This window comes from Carcharhinus amblyrhynchos, chromosome 8 (genome assembly GCF_965287045.1).
Source record: "Carcharhinus amblyrhynchos chromosome 8, sCarAmb.v2.hapA, whole genome shotgun sequence".
In the NCBI taxonomy this organism is placed as follows: domain Eukaryota; kingdom Metazoa; phylum Chordata; class Chondrichthyes; order Carcharhiniformes; family Carcharhinidae; genus Carcharhinus; species Carcharhinus amblyrhynchos.
In genome coordinates this window covers 36,125,478-36,139,796 of record NC_137331.1, presented here as the reverse complement: position 1 = coordinate 36,139,796, position 14,319 = coordinate 36,125,478, and positions in this window count along the sequence as shown.

Below are 14,319 nucleotides of genomic sequence, written 5' to 3'. Positions count from 1 at the left end.
AAATCCTAACAAGGCCAAAATCATGCTTTAGGTGCTATTATTTTCATCGTCTTAACACTTGCTGGTTAACTAGTCCCTATTATCTCCATCTCAAATTTCATGGAAGGAAAATGCACAGGGCAAAGATCAAACAATTCGACACTGCTAGGTAAGTGGATACATTTCAATAATTGTGGCACATCAAGTGAATCTTGCATCTCAAAAATTTGAATGCATTGAAAATATTTATATTTAGAATGCTGACTCAAAACAAAATTTAACTGTCATCTCATTCTTCCCTGAGTAAACAGGAAATTCCACTTTTTTGGGAGCCTTGTGAGAACAGCCCTGGAGGCTTGGACAAACAATTACAGCTGACAGACTTTCCACTTGCCTTCCCTTGCTTTCCAGCTCTGCTGTCTTTAAGCAAATATCGTCAAAAAATGTGCATTTCAATGTACATCCGTGATATCACACGGCCCAGTTACCATCTTTTTGGAGTGAAGATAAACTGGGGCTATCTGTAAAATGAATGAGATGGAGATGCCGGTGTTGGACTGGGGTGGGCACAGTAAGGAGTCTCACAACACCAGGTTAAAGTCCAACAGGTTTATTTGGAATCATGAGCTTTTGGAGTGCTGCTCCTTCATCCTCCATTCATCTGATGAAGGAACAGCACTCTGAAAGCTCATGATTCCAAATGTTGGATTTTAAGCTGGTATTGTGAGACTTCTTACTGTAAAGTGAATGACTAATTCACAGTGTTATTTTGCATCAAGGTGGTTGTGAGTTTGTTCTTCCACGACACTTAGGAAACCAATGGAAGTGGGGAAGGATAGGGTTAGCTTTGATGTATATGTGTGTGCGCGTGTGTGTGTGTGCATGTATGTGTGTGTTTGTGTGTGTATGCATGTGTGTCTGTGTGTGTGCATATGTGTACGTGTGTGTGTGCATATGCATGCGCGTGTGTGTGTATGTGTGTACGTGTGTGTGTGTGTGTACGTGTGTGTGTGTGTGTACGTGTGTGTGTGTGTAAGGGAATAGTTCTGACAGTAATTGCAGCAGGTTACTGCTGTGGCTATGATGCAATGAACACAATGTGCAGCCTTGTGCGCCTTTTCGTGAGACAACCTTTTTTTGGAATGAACCCAACACAGAACCTTGGTTGGGTGGTGACCGTCCCAAGTAACTCCCCAACAGATACACAGCCTGCGGGGGGCTGAGAATGTTTGCAGCGGCTACAGGTGGAGAAGGCATTTGTGAACTGCTGTCCTGAAACTCTTATCTGCTGATCAACGAGGGATGCCAGAGGGCTGGTTAGGATATCCCCAGGTTTAGCAGCAGGTTAGAGCCACAGCTAGCTGCCTAACAGGAAGATGAGTGAGGGAGAGAGAGAGAGGACTAAAGGAAATCGTGTGGTTAATTCCTGAGTGTGTGTGTGTGCAGCACCCTCAGACCTTGCTTTTTAACCTCTGTCTCACAGTTACCGCTGCCTGCCTCCATTAATTACCTCCCAGGATTAAGGCTAATTTAGCACAATCTACCTGTGGGCTCTGAGTGTGTTAAACAAGACAAGCAGGGTTCAACGCAATTAACAAATAGGTTATTTTTAACTTAACAACCAGTTGAGCTAGCTGGCATTCAGCGTCACTTATTCCATGCTTTAATTTTGTTTTTTAGTTTCAACTGAAGATCTTTAATGACTTCCTGTCCATGTGTGTAGGTGTGAGAGTGTACATCAGTGTGTGAATATGTACATGTATGTTTCAGAGTGTATGCACATGCGTGAGCGTAAATATACATGTGAGAATGTGCATAAATGGTATGAGTGTGTGCATGCATGAGAGTGTGCATGCATGTGTGAGTGTAAGTGTATTTGTGAAAATGCACATGGATGGCATGAGAGTGCTTGTATGCATGATAGAGTGCACGCATGTGTGAAAGTGTAAGTATATATGTGGGAATGTGCATGGAAGGCACAAGAGCACATGGATGTGTGAGAGAGTGTGTGCATACTTGAGACAGTGTATGAATGTGAGAGTGTATATGCATGTGTGAGAGCGTGTGCATATGTGAGTATATGTACATGCATGAGAATAGTTGTGCATGCATCAGAGTGTGTGTGGACATGGGAGAGTGCGTGTGCAGTCTGAGAGCATGAGTGTGTACATTAGTGACAATGTGTGCATATATGAAAGTGTGTGCACATGCTCGAGAACCTCTTGTGCATGTGTGACAGTTTGTACGCATGTGTACAATTATGTATGCATGTGTGAGAGTGTGTACTGATATATGAAGGTGTGTGTACATGCATGAAAATGTGTGAAAGTGTGTATCCGTGTGTGTGTGTGTGTGTGTGTGTGTGTGAATGTATGTGCCTGGATGTGAACTTTAGCTATCTAGATATCTAGATTAGGATCTGTTTTTCTGAATGCTGTGCTCTTTTACCAGCTGTCAAGCAAATACTGTAGTTAAATGGAGAGGGGTGAGTGTTGGGGGGGGTGGTGCGGGGGGGAGGGAGCTGGTAGTGGTGGTGGTGTTAGATAGGGTAATAGTAATGCCACTGAACTAGTAATCACAAGGCGTAAGCTAATGTTCAGAGGACATAGGTTCAAATCCCATCATGGCAACTAGTGGAATTCAAATCTAAATAATACATTCAATTAAATCAGAAACAAATAAAATTGAAAGCTGGTTTCAATACTGATGACCATCAAATGTTGTTTAAAACCCATCTGGTTCAATAATGTCCTTAAGGGAAGGAAAACTGCCTTCCTTACCCGGTCTGGTCTACATGTGACTCCAGGACAACAGCAATGTGATTGACACTTAACCGCCCTCTGAAATGGCCAAGCAAACCACTCAGTTGTATCAAATGATCATGAAGTGCTGTTTACAGATGTTTTACACCCTCTCTGCCATCTCATAGAATCATAGAATCTCTACAGTGCAGAAGGAGGTCATTCAGCCCATCGAGCCTGCACCAACAACAATCCCAGCTGGGCCCTATTCCCCATAACAACATGCATTTACCCTGTTCATCCCTCTGATGCTAAGTGGGAGCTCCAGCACCATCTCCCGTGGTGTTGGATCTCCCATCTACAGCACGGCTTGATCCAACACGAAGGAAAATATTTTGGGAGTTGAGAGGAGAGAAATGTGGTTGTTTGCATGTGGCTGTGTCCTTAGATAACTGTCATTTCTTTCTACTTTGCAAAATGTTTGGCGAATGCAGCAATGTGTTGGACAGAAAGGGACATCATCGGTCAGGGCTAGGATTTTACAATGATTGAAAGTGAACACTTTTTAATCAATGCACGGGAGCAAGAAGCATTGAAAACTCTCTCCCATTTATTCAGTTCTTCTTGACTGAATAGGTAAAACTGAAACATGGAGTAGTCATTGACCCTATACCTACAAAGCATTGTTTATTGTTTTATACTTCCCATCTACTGGAAAGGAAAAGACTTGCATTTCACAAGAACGAACCCTGGAATGAAGAGCTTGTCATATGAGAAACGGTTGAGGACTCTGGGTCTGTACTTGTTGGAGTTTAGAAGGATGGTGGGGGGAATCTTATTGAAACTTACAAGATACTTCGAGGCCTGGATAGAGTGGATGTGGAGAGGATGTTTCCACTAGTAGGAAAAACTAGAACCAGCGGGCACAACCTCAGGTTGAAGGGACAATCCTTTAAAACAGAGACGAGGAATTTCTTCAGCCAGAGAGTAGTGAGTCTGTGGAACCCTTTGCCGCAGAAAGCCATGGAGGCCAGGAGATTGAGTGTCTTTAAGGCAGAGATAGATAAATTCTTGATTAATAAGGGGATCAGGGGTTACGGGGACAAGGCAGGAAAATGGGGATGAGAAAAAAATCAGCCATGATTACATGGCAGAGCAGGCTTGATGGGCCGAGTGGCCTAATTTTGCTCCTTTGTCTTATGATCTTATGGTCACACATGGCACCCTTCACAGCCCTCAGCATGTCACAAGTGCTTTACCAGCACTGGTTCATTTGGGGTGTGAACAGCGTTGCAGTGAAGTGGAGCACAGAAGCCAATCTGTACACAACAAGATCCCACAGACAAAACTGATACACATGACTGGGTGATTTAGCTTCGTCGTGTTGCCTGAGGGCTAAATAATCACCAGGAAGCTGGGAGACTTTCCTGGCAATACATGCTGTGGGATCTCCTACGGTGTGTCCACTGGATGGCAATAGGGAGTGAGAACCCTATCTCCTCTGTCCCTGGGTCAAAGGCAGTGAGGACATTCCCAGCACTGTCTGAGCGGAGATACAGTCAGTACAATTAGCGAGTTAACACGAGATGCTGCATTCGCAGGAATTCCGAAATAAAAACGGGAAAATGCCGGAAAAACACGCAGCAGGTCAGGGAGCATCAGTGGAAAGGGGAACAAGTTAATGTTTTAGGCCGATGAACTCTCATCAGGACCTGCATTAGGTTCAAAGATCACCAAGCATTTAGTCTCACTGTGGGGTGGCACGGTGGCGCAGTGGTTAGCATTGCTGCCTCACAGCATCAGTGACCCAGGTTCGATTCCCGGCTTGGGTCACTGTCTGTGTGGAGTCTGCACGTTCTCCCTGTGTCTACATGGGTTTCCTCCAGGTGCTCTGGTTTCCTCCCACGGTCTGAAAGACATGCTGGTTAGGTGCATTGGCCATGCTAAATTCTCCCTCAGTGTACCCGAACAGGTGCTGGAGTGTGGTGACTAGGGGATTTTCACAGTAACCTCATTGCAGTGTTAATGGAAGCCCTGACCAATAAATAAACTTTAACTTTAAAAAATGAACTCTTTCCTCATTCCCACAAGCAATCAGGCTGCTCATAGAACCGTAGAAAATAAGAGCAGGCAGAGGCCATTTAGCCCTTTGAGCCTGCTCCCCATTGATTATGATCATGGCTGATCGCCCAATTCATAGAGTAGAATCATAGAATCCCGACAATGCAGAAGGAGGCCATTCGGTCCACCTTGTCTGCATCGACCACAATCCTACCCAGGCCCTATTCCCGTAACCCCACATATTTACCCTGCAAATCCCCCTGACACCAGGGTCAATTTATCATGGCCAATCAACCTGATCCACACATCTTTGGACTGTGGGAGGAAACCAAAGCACCCGGAGGAAACCCACGCAGAGATGGGGAGAATGTGCCAACTCCACACAGACGGTGACCTGAGGCCAGAATTGAACCTGGGTCCCTGGCACTGTGAAGCAGCAGTGCTAACCACTATGCCACTGTGCCATTTCAAGTAGCTGAATGCTACTTTCTTCCCATAACCTTTGATCCCATTCACCCCAAGTGCTATATCTAGCTGCCACTTGAATACATTCAATGTTTTGGCATCAACTTCTTGCTATGGTGATGAATTCCATGAATTCAGCAGTAGGCGTTGTGATGATATGGGCATCTCAATTTGTACAAGGATGCTGGATGGATAGGTGCATTGGCTATGCTAAATTCTCCCTCAGTGTACCCGAACAGGCACCGGAGTGTGGTGACTCAGGGATTTTCACAGTAACTTCATTGCTGTGTTAATGCAAGCCTATTTGTGACACTAATAAATAAACTTTAAAACTTTACTGAGAAACAGAGGTTCACTTGAAGATTAAAGGTTATGTTTGCAATCAGTACTACAAAAGCAGAACTCTTTTAGAATGGATACACAAACCAGTGGCTTGAATAATGTACAATAGCAATATGTAAAGTCTGCATGCATGAACTGTACTCACGAGATACATGATCATTGAGATACACAACAGTGTAACACAGGTTTGTCTGTCTACTGGCACTCATCCAGTTTGTCTAACAGTATAAACAAAGACCATATCTGCAGATCATTAGCAGCACTTTCAGCAGATATTATATGCATCAGTCACAAAATGGTGATTTGCCTGGATGCTATTATTAAACGGATAAAAGTGAAATTACTGCGCATGCTGGAATCTAAAACAAGAAGAGAAAAATGGTGGAAAATTTCAGCTGGTCTGACAGCATCTGTGGAGGGAGAATAGAGCCAGCGTTTCGATTCTGGGTGGCCTTCCATCATGAGATCATAGAACCTTTACAGTGCAGAAGGTGGCCATTCAGCCCATTGCACCGACTACAATCCCACCCAGGCTCTCTTCAGAGTTAATAAAATTAAACTGCCCCATCACTGGACGTGAACCGTCACTGAAAGCATTTTCGATGGAAGTGCAGTTCTAAGCAACTTTTAAAACATAATCTCTCGGCTGTGATGTGAACTTTGAAGGAAATTTGGCATGTCAGCTAAGACTCTCACCAACTTTTACAGATGCACCATAGAAAGCATTCTTTCTGGTTGTATCACAGCTTGGTATGGCTCCTGCTCTGCCCAAGACCACAAGAAACTGCAAAAGGTCGTGAATGTAACCCAATTCATCACTCAAACCAGCCTCCCATCCATTGACCCTTCCCGCTGCCTCGGCAAAGCAGCCAGCATAATTAAGGACCCCACTCATCCCGGATGTTCTCTGTTCCACCTTCTCCTGTCAGGAAAAATATACAAAAGTCTGAGGTCATGTACTAACCAACTCAAGAGCAGCTTCTTCCCTGATGCTGTCAGACTTTTGAATGGATCTACCTCGCATTAAGTTGATCTTTCTCTACACCCTAGCTATGAATATAACATCCTGCACTCTCTCCTTTTCTTCTCTATGAATGGTATGCTTTGGCTGTATAGCATGCAAGAAACAATATTTTTCACTGTATGTTAATACTTGTGACAATAATGAATCAAATCAAATCAAAGAATTGTTGCAGTCCTGGGATTGGAACACACAACCTAGGCTGACCCTTCACTACAGTGCTGAGGGAGTCTTGCACTGTCAGCTATACTATGTTAATGAGATTGTTAATTCTGAGGCAAAAGCAAATTACTGCGGATGCTGGAATATGAAACAAAAACCAAAAATGCTGGAAAATCTCGATGGGTTTGACAGCATCTGTGGAGAGGGAACAGAGCTAATATTTCGAGTCCAGATGACCCTTTGTCAGAGCTAAAGGCGATAGAATGTAGAGATTTATACTGCAGGATGATGTGGGGGTGAGGGGGGGTGGTGGGGAGGGTGGGGAGGGTAGACATGCAATGATGTCATGGGCAAAATAAGAACAGACAAATGGAACGTAAATGGTGGTGATCATGGCTAGGAATGGTGCTAATAGCAGCACATTCAGAGACAGGAATGTATAAATGGCAGAATGAAGGTAAGCACGGTGTGAAAGGACAATCTGGGACATGTAGCAGATGTCTCTAGTGGAGTGAGGGAGGGGAGAAAAAGATGGAAAGCGAGATTTTGAAAAAAAAAGTGGAAATATAATACGATGGAAGAAATGAAAAAAAAGATGAAATAAAATAAAAGGGAATGGGTTGAAGGTGGGGGGGGGAGTTCATGCTGTGGAGTGCTTGAACCGAATGTTGAGTGCGGAAGTGCCGAATCGGAAGATGAGATGCTATTCCTCCAGAGGCTCTGGTTGCCCTAGAGAGTGGATGTAAAAAATCCTGTGGCCCTATTTATACCCTAAGAAAGTGGAGCCACCCCAGGATTTTGGCCTAGGCTTAGCCCTTAGTCAGCAGATAATGACCAGGTTACGATCACGTTACTGTTTGTGGGAGCTTTCTGTGCACAAAACCAGCTGGTGCATTCCCTGCATTACAGCAGCGACTTCAGTTCAAGAGCACTTCATTGGGTGTAGAGCACTTGGGGACGTCCTGAGTTGTGCAAGGCACCATAGAAATTGAAAGGCCTTTACTTAATGCCGCGGTTATCGCCTGAGTGGAAGCGACAGCTCGTTGACACTGATGAGAGGAGCACTCATAACGGCGGAAAGAAATGTATCGTGACCAACATAGCTCATTGGCAGCTTCCTCGGAATAAGTATATCCGTGCAAATGAATATTTGCAGATTGACAGTCAAGTCAGCGGTGTATTTACAAACAAATTCATTGCACACTGCATGTGCCAAAACAAACACAGTTCGAGCTTGCCAGCTATTGGCGTGCTCTGTCTTTGCACTCTCGTCTGTGTCTCAGGTATGACACTGGAGGACTGAACTCAACCCAGTTAATGACCATAAATAATAATGACTGCATTCTTCCATTGTTCGATCTTCTCGCACACACTAATCGGCCCTGACAGCTAGCTTTGCTCTTTTATTAACTCTGCCTCGGTGCCTGTAATCAGTGGCGGTGAAGTCAGCCAGAACAAGTAGCATGCAACAAAGTCTAACTCATCCACACCTACTGGCCTCCGACATAGGGCATCGCTCTTACCGCAGTGATAAGATTCGACTGAATGCACTTGCGACATTAAGTTTCAGAGGCGCTAGCCCTTATTTTTAAAGAGAAAAGCAATTTTTCTCTCACTGAGTGAGTGAGGTTGGAAGTGAAAAAGATCAGTCAAGTGGAGCTTGCGCCAGTCTGACAATTCAGGCACAGGATAGACACCCAAAACAAAAATGGTGTTAACAACCGATTGCCTTGATGCCAAATGAGACAACTAGGGTTCCCAACCCTGTAGGATTACCCTGGAGTCTCCAGAAATTAATCTCTGGAACACTGCTGAAGCAAATGTGATTTGATTTGATTTGATTTATTATTGTCATATGTATTAGTATACAGTGGAAAGTATTGTTTCTTGTGCACTATACAAACAAAGCATACCGTTCATAGAGAAAGAAAGGAGAGAGTGCAGAATGTGGTGTTACAGTCCTAGCTAGCGTGTAGAGAAACATCACCTTAATGCAAGGTAGGTCCATTCAAAAGTCTGACAGCAGCAGGGAAGAAGCTTTCTTGATTCGGTTGATACATGACCTGAGACCTCTGTATCTTTTTCCTGATGGAAGAAGCTGGAAGAAAGAATATCTGGGGTAGGTGGGTACCTTGATTATGCTAGTTGCTTTGTCAAGGCAGCCAGCATAATCAAGTATAGATAGAGTCAATGGATGGGAGTCTGGTTTGCGTGATGGATTGGGCATTATTCACGATCCTTTGCATCTCTTGCGGTCTTGAGCAGAGCAGGAGACATACCAAGCTGTGATACAATCAGAAAGAATGCTTTCTATGGTGCATCTGTAGAAGTTGGTGAGAGTTGTAGCAAGCATTCCAAATTTCTTCTGAGAAAGTAGAGGTGTTGGAGTGCGCAGGATCTGGGAGTAAGTTTATTTAGAGAACTATGTTTCTTTTCAATTTTCTTTGAACGCTTTTGCTTACTCATGATAAAGGTATTAGACATGGGCATACCGATACAATAATATTCAGATTACAATAATTTAGGCAATATTGTCAGATGCTGCTGCAATGTTTTGTTTGAGTTTTTTGCATCACACCACTCAGCTTCTGAAGTCCTGTGAAAAAAATGTCCAAAGTTAAAGATTGATCAAAGACAAATATTTTTCTTGGTTTGGGTTTACTATTGTGTAAATCCTCCCCTTCTAAGCTCATTTGACAGTCAGGTGTCATCCATTTCAGTAATGGAGGGGTCATTTGCTTTCCGATTGGCTGGCAGAAGGCAGTGGACATGTCTTGAGACTAATGGTAAGGGAATTGGGCCAGATATTTGGAGTCAGATGATCAATTGATGGAAGACCTGCCCAGGAACATGTCCAACTAGAAATGGTAAGCATGACAGCCACTGGCCTATTAAGCATCTTAGCAGGATTTAAAAAAAAAATTCATTCATGGGCCATGGGTGTCGCTGGCTGGCCAGCATTTATTGCCCTTCCCTAGTTGCCCTTGAACTGAATGGCTTGCTAGACCATTTCAGAGGGCAATTGAGTGTCAACGACATCACTGTGGCACTGGAGTCACATGTGGGCCAGACCAGGTATGGATGGCAGATTTCTTTCCCTGAGGAACATTAGTGAAAAGTCTGACAACACCAGGTTTTAGTCCAACCTATTTATTTGATAATATACTCACTAGCTTTCGGGGTTACCCCCTTCGTCAGGTGAATGGAGAGTTCTGGCCTCAGACAGAGCATATAAAGCACAGACAGTTTAGAGATTACTGATTAATCAGTAATCTCTAAACTGTCTGTGCTTTATATGCTCTGTCTGAGGCCAGAACTCTCCATTCACCTGACGAAGGGTGTAACCCCGAAAGCTAGTGAGTATATTATCAAATAAATAGGTTGGACTAAAACCTGGTGTTGTCAGACTTTTTACTGTGTTTACGCCAGTCCAACGCCGGCATCTCCACATCATGAACATTAGTGAACCAGATAGAATTTTCCAACAATTGACAATGGTTTCATGGTCATCAGTAGATTCTTAATTCCAGATTGCATTCCGTGCAAAGATCCGTTGACCCTGGGTGGGATTTCCTGATCTTGGGGTGAGTGTGGCAGGAAATTCCTGCCCAGGAAGTCTGTGCCACTCACATTTAATCCCTGAGCCAGCACTAAATTCTGCTGGGCTCAGGGCTAAGTGGTGTCAATTGGCCAGTCATCAGCCTGATTGCCGTACTGCCGCAAAAAGGTCTCCAATTTAATTGTGGAAGGTTTCCCATTGGCCAGAGATGGACCTGAAGCCACTCCCTCCATTAAGTAGACCTGGCCACCATGTTTGCCATTTCATTAAATCCAGTCCTAGGCCTTTAGGGAGGATCTGTTGTTGGGTCAATATCTAACTTGAGATGACATGAGAGGTCATGGGGGGTAATCAGCTTCTTGGGCCATTATTAATTGTAAATTTATACCATTCTTTCACCATGAATAGAAAGATTAGATTTTGCAGTGGGTGAGGCACAGGAGGTACAGCTCATGACATAGTGAAGGAATTCACTTGTTTTCCATTAGACTATGAGTTTATCTACCTATGGGGAGGCAAAAGCCTAGTAGTATTATCACTAGACCATTATTCCAGAATCTCTGGATTAATAGATACACTGCAGCAATTCACCAAAGATCATTAGACAGCATCTTCCAAACTCACAACCACTTCCATCTAGAAGGACAAGGGCAGCAGATAAATAGAAGCACCAACACCTGCAAGTTCCCCTCCAAGCCACTCACCATCCTGACTTAGAAATATATCACCGTTCCTTTTCAATCTCTAGGTCAAAATCCTGGAATTCCCTCCCTAATGACATCGTGGGTCAACCCACAGAACATGGACTGCAACAATTCAAGAAGACAGCTCACCACCACCTTCTCAAGGGCAATTAGGAATAGGCAATAAATGTTGGCCAGCCTGCGACACCCATGTCCCATGAATGAATAAAAAAAAAGTAAGTTAATGTTCTGGGGACCCAGGTTCGAATCCCACAACAGCAATTGGTAGAATTTAAATTCAATAAAACAAACATCTGGAATTAAAAATCTGCTGATGACCATGAAACCATTGTTGATTGTTGGAAAAATCCATCTCATTCACTAATGTTCTTTAGGGAAGGAAATCTGCCATCCTTACCTGGTTTAGTCTACATGTGACTCCAGAGCCACAGCAATGTGGTTGAATCAAAATATCCCGACAGTGCAGAAGGAGGCCATTCAGCCCATCGAGCCTGCACTGACAACAATCCCACCCAGGTCCCATCCCCGTATTTGCAGTCCTATTCTCCCTGACGCTAAGGGGTAATTTAACCAATCAACCTAACCTGCGTATCTTTGGAGTGTGGGAGGAAACTGGAGCACAGTTGACTCTCAACTGCCCTCTGAACTAGGGACGGGCAATAAATGCTGGCCCAGCCCATGTCCCACAAATGAATAAAAAATCCTGTGTAACTTCCACTCAGCATTCCTTTTTGTATTTATTTCTCCTTTCTTTTTTCTATGTGAACTTCTGAATCCCTGTGCCAGTCTTCAAGTAGCTTGCATAGAGAAGCTGTTAAGATTTTTTAGCTTTCATTGTACCAATTACCAGAGCCAATGATGCTGTAAGCTGGTGGTTTATATAAAGTCGACTGCTGAGATACTTCAGTTGCATCCCTCACTGGTGCTTTGTGCCAGAAGAAATGACGTCACCTAGCTTGCCAACATTATATAATATTCTCTTGGAGCTAAGCGAGGAAGTCAACTTCCGTTGGGAAATGCGACAGGGCAAAATGGCTGCCTGTCCGGTACCCGGCTTGTCCAATGGAAATCAAGACACCGATTTAAAAGATGGCTAATATCAAAACGCCCTTGAGAAACATGACTTCAAAATATGACATAAGGGAATAGGCACTGTGCCAAGGGAGATTGTACTACCTTGTTGCTGCTTTCAGTCTGAGGGGTGTAAGTGTTTTTGCTCCACAATTCCTTCATGAATCAGGTTACAAATTCGTGCCTTGGGAATCGTGGGCGTAGCTGCACTCAAAATGGGACTGAGTCATTTTTTTTGTTTGAGGATTATCCTTTTAAAAACTTCCTGCCGAACAATTATGTTGGCAACATTGTGAGTGATGTTAACTTTTGACGGTGTGCCATTGCGGATCGAATTTGGTTGGATTGGTCATGATCTACCCTGCCTGCTTCTTGTCTCCTCAGCAGTCAACGGGCATGATCTTCAACTTAGAATCATACAATCCTTGTAGGGCAGAAGGAGGCTATTCGGCCCATCGAGCCTGAACCGGCAACAATCCCAAAACCATTCACTGCAGCGGCACCAGAGAATCCCAGCCGTGGGCGAGGTTGGAGGCTTATGCTGGGTATCTTGAAGGTGCATAGGGATCTGTATGTATGTTAGAGTTAAGTTGGCTAAGCTACAATCTTGACAGCGGCGCTGTTGTGAATCAAGAGACCCAGTTCAAAGAAACAAGAAGAACCATCAGAAGCCCCAGGATCAATGGAGAGGCAGACCAACACACACTGAACTTGTGCTTCAGTGCCAAGAGAAATGAAATGTTAAGTATCAATCTTTATTGTCCAAGAAACCTTGTTAGCTTGCACTCTGAATCAGTGATTGCACTTTTCTTTTCCAATTTCATTATTCATCAGGAAGAAGCTTATTTATTTATTAGAGTCACAGGTGGGCTTTCATTAACTCTAAAATGAAGTTACTCTGAAAATCCCCTAATGGTTTTACTCTGGGGTTCAGAATAGAATTCAAATCCCTATAATTCTCAATGACATCAGTGGCCATACTTCAAGATTACCTCAAGGCTGTAAAGTGCTCTGGGCATCATATAAGGAGCAAAATAACAACAAGCCTGTCCAGCCTCATTAATATTCTAATTGAAGAGTGGCACAGTGGCATAGATTTTTAGCACTGCTGCCTGGCAGTGGGGCAGGTTAGGGTGAGATCAGAGAATCCCGCCCATCAACTCTAGTAAATTCTTTTCCAACTCACAACTTCACAATCCACTTTAACTGCTGAAGCCTGCAGATGGCGGCAAGGTGGCACAGTGGTTAGCACTGCCGTCTCACGGTGCCAGGGTCCCAGGTTATAATCCAGCCTCGGGTCTGTGTGGAGCTTACACATTCTGCCCACATCCACGTGGGTTTCCTCTGGGTGCTCCAGTTTCCTTCCACTGTTCAAAAGTGTGTGGCTTAGGTGGATTGGCCATGATAAGTTGCCCCTTAGTGTCAGGAGGTTTAGCAGAGTAAATACAAGGGGGTTATAGGGATAGGGCTTGGGTGGGACTGTATTCGATGTAGGCTTGATGGGCCGAATGGCCTCCTTCAGCACTGTTGGGATTCTATGATTCATCCAGTCCACCTTAACTGCGGAAGCTACACACTTCAGCATTGCCTGCTGAGTCTAAAAACACTATGGATTTCCCAACATGACTGAAACTGTACTTTACAACTGATTCTCCAAAGCTAGACTTTGATATGAATGATTTTGCAGCAGCTAAAAGATTTTCGACTCATTCTCTTTGAAAGCAACTATTTTTGCTCTGACAATCTTGTCTAAACTGGACACACTGATTTCTAAATCTGAACTCTTATGGTAATTCCTAGCCCTGTATTAGTTACTTTAATCCAACTAACCAACCATAACACTGGATTCTTGCAATGATCCCTCAACCTGTGAAAAATACTTGTCAACTACTATATATACATAATATATAAGTTGTATATGATAAATATTAAGTTGGCAAGTATTTTCCTGGCAAGAACTCTTCTCCTAACTCTCTGTTCTGACAAATAAGTATTAGCAAGTGTTCTGTGACAAATGTGAATTCCTCAGTGAGTGACACTGATTTTTATATCCTTTCTGCAAGTAGCTTGACAGTATGAAGCCCAAGTACATGCACCTGGATCAACTAAGCACATTGTTTGGGCAGCCCGGTGGCACAGTTGTTCACATTGCTATCTGGGATCCAAATTCAATTCTGACCTCGGGTCACTGTCTGTGTGGAGTTTGCATGTTTG